We start from the raw sequence: 5,797 nt of genomic DNA on the forward strand, positions 1-5,797 counted from the left end.
TGACGGTGTGTTAACAATATTACCATATAAGGTGGTTTTTTCAATAAATCGGCCGTGGGGGGTGGGGAAGGGGGCTGGGTAGAGTGAATTATCATTTGAAAAATGTATGCAAAAGGACTCCAGGGGCAACAGCCCTGGTGCTGGCGGATTTGTTCCTTTTTTGCTGCACTTGCATCAACAAAACTCACACCAGGCCTTATAAGCTGCCCAGAGAGAGGCCAGATGCAGCTCTGCTCCTGGAGAGAGAACCATACCAAGAATGGCAGTGGGCCTCCTCCCTCCACACCTCCCTCCTCAGGCCCTGCTGCCTGCAGCTCCCCCACCCTGGGGTCGGCCTGGGACAACCACGCTGTGCCCCAAAGTGGATGCCATTGTGCCTGGTCTGGTACCAGCCCAGGACAGCTAAAAGCTGAAGGGAAACTGCCATCTATAGCTGGGAAGGAAATCCCATGTGCCCCACTCACACAAGCTTCTAAATGCTGGGCCGAGTCCAACCTGGACATCTTAAGCCACCTCTGGAACTTCACTGTCCCCTGCCATTTTCCTTTCCTTACTGGATTCCCTCTGCCAGTTCCTAATTTTGGGGAACTACAGACCAAGGGAGCTGCCTTAACACGCCTAACAAGACTCACAGCTTGTAGAATGTTCCACAGTCCTGTGGTTCTTGCTCTTCTTTTCATAATTCGTGTACTCTCCCTGGGCTACTGTGTCATTCCCCACACTATCAGCCACCAGCTCTGTGGCGAGTACTCTCAGCTCCACATTCCCACAGTCCTCACACCTGATGCCTAATCCAGACTGAAATTACCAAGTGCCTTTTGGACATCCCCACCCAGATGACCTTCCAAACCTGAACCTTTGTCCCCTCCCCTCAACACTACTGTGCCTCCTCGGTTCCCTACCTCAGAGTCTTTCCCTTTGGCCCTTCAGGCTAGAAACTCCAAGTCAGTCTAAACCCCTCCCTCTCCCTCATGCTCCGCAACCAGCTGGGCTCCCTTCCTGGTGGCCCTCCCCTCCGAGGGTTTCCACTCTTGTGCCCCTCAGCTCTGCAGCCTCCCTTCCACCCCTGCTAGCCCCGCTCTGCTTCAGACTCTGGTCCTGACACGGCTTCCTGACTGACTTTCCTGACTCTGCCCCATCCAGCGATTCCCAAGTGTGGTCCCCAGCCTGAGCGGAAGGCAGCACCAGCATGACCTGCTAACCTGTTAGAAATGCACATTCTCATGCTTCACCCAGATGGATGGAATCAGAAACTCCGGGGGTGCCCAGGATACCTATCCTTCACCAGAAGAAGCATGCACTGAATATCTGCTTAAGGTGTCCTGGGAAGCCCCCACCTCCACCCGTGATTCAGCCCAAGACTAAGGAGCTTGTGTGGGGGGCCGCAGGTGAACAGGGCACGTGGGATTTCTTTTCCAGGTATAAATGGTATTTCCCTTCAGCTTTGAGCTGTCCAGACAGGCACAACTGCACCCACACTGGGGACCCTGCATGGGAGTTCTACATGGTTTTGGTGGCCTGGAGCAATGGCCTGGTGCAGGTCTGTCTTCCTTATGAATTGAGGATTAACAGGAGTACGGATAAGGAGTGATAGAAACCAGAGGATAGATTAGGGAAGGCTTTAGATGAGGACTTCTGATTGTCCCCGTGGGGAAGGGACACTGTAGCCATCGTGAGGTATACTTATCTTTTGACAACTGACCTGCGTGCTTAGTGTGAAGCCTAAACTCCAGGCTTCATGGGAAGCTTCCCGGAGCCTTTTAGGTCCCTGCAAAAGCCCTCACTAGCTGGTGGGGCATGCAAGGCAGCGGATGAGGTGGGAGCTGTCCAGCAGGGACAGACTGCTGTCAGTCCTCACTGGCCAAGGCAACGAAGAGCTAGTGCCCGGGTCATGTGTTCTTCCTCTGAGTCTCCCTCCATGGGTGGGGATAGGGCGCCAGTCTCTCTCACCCAGATCAGGAATCTAAAGGGGCATCGTGGGATGCCTGGGTGGCTCAGTCGGTTAAGCGTCTGCCTTCGGCTCAGGTCATGATCCCAGGGTCCTGGGATAGAGCCCTGCATCAGGCTCCCTGCTCAGTGGGGGTCTGCTTCTCTCTCTCCCTCTGCCCCTCCCCCTGCTTGTGCTCTCTCTCTCTCTCTCTGACAAATAAATAAATAAAATCTTTAAAAAAATAAAATAAAGGGGGCATTCTTTCCCTTCACAGCGTGGGGTTGGCTCCGTTTCCTTCCAAGTATTCAGCACTGAGGCCAGGAGGTTCACACCTTGTTGGCACAGTCAGCTGATAAACAATAAAGAGCCTATAATCAAAGGGGTTTGGTCCTGAGTCAGGGTCCAAGGAGCCCAGAAATCAGAAAGGAAAGCTATCTGAATAAAGTGAAGCTCTTAGGAAATTCTTAGGAGATGCAGTCTACCTTGACTATAACAGAGAGAAGGAGGGGTGGGGGAGGCAGGTGGCAAAACCAGGTATCAGAGGTACTCAATTTTTTATACTATGAGGAAACCCACCCTTAAGATTTGTCTCCCCCTCCGCCCCGTTTCAAAAATCAATGCAAAAAAACCTTGAGTACAAAAATGCATATTTTAGAAAGCAAACATCTCCTGCAGTCTCACACAAACCTGAATCAGAGATGGCCATTGTTAACAGTATGATGTGTATTCTTTCTGATTTTTTCCAGATTTTTCTACCATTTTTATATTACTTTATAAAGATGGAATTATAACATATGTTTTTACAACTGTTCTGAAACTTGCCATGTCCTCTTAATAATATTCTTGGATGTCTTTCCAAACCAGTTCATATCATTTTTTAAACCCTTGCATAGTTTTCCATAGTTGGGATATATTATAAATTATTTAAACTATATCCTATTGATGGACTCTTGGGTCATTTCCAATTTTTTTACATATGTAAACATTGTTGTAATTAATAAAACTTTATATATGTGCTTTTGTGTGCATGTGTGAGTGTGTCTATATGATAATTTTCTTAAAGCAGAATTGTTTGATCAAGCAAGAACATTTGAGACATTGGTGGAAACTGCCAAATTGTCTTCTGAAAAGGTTGTACAAGTTTACGCTCCTATCAATAGTGTATGAGACCACCTCCTCCTTCACACTTCAGACACTGAAGAGCAATGATTTTTTCAATGATTTTTTTGTCCATTACATTTCTTTATTACATTTGGAAACATGCTAATTTTCATATGACTCATTTTTTCCCTGATTATAAAAGTAATACACACAATGGTTAAAAAAAAGAAAAATTAGAAATAGGCGTTTGCATCTTGAGTTGTTTGCTTCAGTGGGCAGTTGCTCAACTGAGCCGTCTGGCTCTCCTTGTGCCCGAAAGAACCATGTGGCAATTAGCCATCTTTTAATTTTTTCCTAATTCAAAAGTAGAAACTTAGCACCTTCTCGTTTTATTTTTTATTTTTTCTAATTAGGTTCCATGCCCAATGTGGGGCTTGAACTCATGACCCTGAGATCAAGAGTCATATGCTCTACTGACTGAGCCAGCCAGGTACCCAGTACCTTAAATTAAAATTCAGGGGAAGCTGCGGGGCTCAGTCAGTTAAGCATCCGACTCTTGATCTCAGCTCAGGTCTTGATCTCAAGGTCGTGAGTTCAAGCCCTACGTTGGGCTCCACGCTGGGTGTGGCGCCTACTTAGAAAATAAAATAAAATTTAATTAAAATGTATAATTATTTGGTAACTAATGAGAATGAACACATTTGGCATTAACTTTTTTTTTTTTTTTTTTGGTCTTTCTCTGAGAATGGCTGGTTCATGTCTATTTTTCCATTGGATGGTTCATTTTAATCTTCTTGAATTATAAGAGTTCTTGGTACATTTCATTAGTGATACTATTAGCCTTTTGCCTATCCCAACGGTTGCAAATATGTATTTTCCTCCCAGTTTAACATTTGCCTTTTGATTTTGTCTCGGAGCATTTGCCTTATTGACGTTTAATCAAAGGTCTTTCTTTTTTGGTGTCTGTGTTTCAAAACATTCTTAGGAATGCTGAGCACTTATTTTTTTATTCTCTTTTTATATTTAATTGTGGTAAACTACACATAACATAACATGTACCATCTTAACCATTTTTAAGTGTACAGTTTACTAATGTTAAATATATTCACTTTACTGTGCAAACAATGTCCAGAATGTTTTCATCTTGCAAAAATAAAACTCTGTACCCATTAAACAACAACTTTCCCCAGCCTCTGGCAACCACCTATTTTCTGTCGGTGTGACTTTGACAATCCTGGGCACCTCCTGTAAGTGGGATCATACAGTATTTGTCTTTGTGTGTCTGGCTCATTTCATTTAGTATCATGTCCTTGAGATTCATGCATGTGGTAGCATGTGTCAGACTTTCCTTCCCTTTTAAGTCTGAATAATATTCCACTGCAGGCATTTGCCACATTTATTCATTCATCCACGGAAGGACACCTGAGTTATTTCTACTTCTTGTCTGCTGTGAATACTGCTGCGAATGAATAGGAACAAATACCTCTTCAAGGCACTGCTTTCAATTATTTTTGGGTATATATTCAGAAGTGGCTTTCGTGAATCACGTGGTAATTCTATTTTAAGTTTTTTTAGGAACCACCGCACTGTTTTCCATAGCAGCTACACATTCAGTGTATAAGTGTTTGTTTCTCTACATCCTCACTGACATTTTTTGATAGTAGCCATCCTAATGGGTTTTTTTTACAAAAAAAAAAAATTAAATAGACTTTATTTTCTGGAGTAGATTTAGGTTTACAGAAAAACTGAGCAAAAGTACAGAGATTTACCATACACACCTTACCCGCCCCCCCAACGAATATCCTCCCCCACAATCAGCATCTCCAACCAGACAGGTACATTTTTTACAATCAATGAACCTACGCTGACATGTCATTACAACCCAAAGATCACAGTTTACATTAGAGTTCACTTTTGATGTACATTCTATGGGTTTTGACAAATGTATGATGACATGTATCCATCATTACGGTGTCAGGATTTTGCCTTTTGATTTTGCTGTCCTAAAAATCCTCTGCGCTCCATCCATTCATCTCTCTCCATGCACTCCAACTCCTGGCAATCACTGATTTTGTCATTGTCTCCATAGTGTTGATTTTCCAGAATGTCACATGGTTGGCATCGCACAGTATGTAGCCTCTTTATTTTTATTTTTTGTAGGCTTTTTAGATTGGCTTTTTTCACTTAGTCATATGCATTTAAGGCTCCTTTCGTGTCTTATGGTTGGATAGCTCATTTCTTTTTAGTGCTGAATAATAGTCCATTGCCTGGATGTACCAGTTTATGTATCCATTCACCCACTGCTTCCAAGTTTTGTCAATTATGAATAAAGCTTCTCCAAACATCCTTGAGCAGGTATTTGTGTAGCTGTGAATTTTCAACCCATATGTATACCAAAGAGTGTGACTGCTGGGTAATACGTGAGGATATGCTTCGTTTTGCGAGAAACTTCCAAACTGGCTTCCAAAATTGGTATACCATCTTGCATTTCCACCAGCAATGCTACTCCACATCACTGTGGTTTTGATTTGTATTTGGTGTTTATTTTTATTTTTATTTTTTTATTTTATATATATAGAGAGAGATAGAGAGCACATGTGAGCAGGATGGGGGACAGAGGGAGAGGGAGAGAGAGAATTTTAAGCAGGCTCCACATCTCACGCGGAGCCCGAGGTGGGGTTGGATCTCATGACCCTGAGATCATGACCTGAGCTGAAATCAAGAGTCGGAGGCTTAACCAACTGAGCCACCCAGGGCCCCCGAGCA

The sequence above is a fragment of the Mirounga angustirostris genome, unplaced genomic scaffold (assembly GCF_029215605.1).
Source record: "Mirounga angustirostris isolate CCGP_5_RB_7025 unplaced genomic scaffold, mMirAng1.0.hap1 SCAF_10, whole genome shotgun sequence".
Taxonomy (NCBI): Eukaryota; Metazoa; Chordata; class Mammalia; order Carnivora; family Phocidae; genus Mirounga; species Mirounga angustirostris.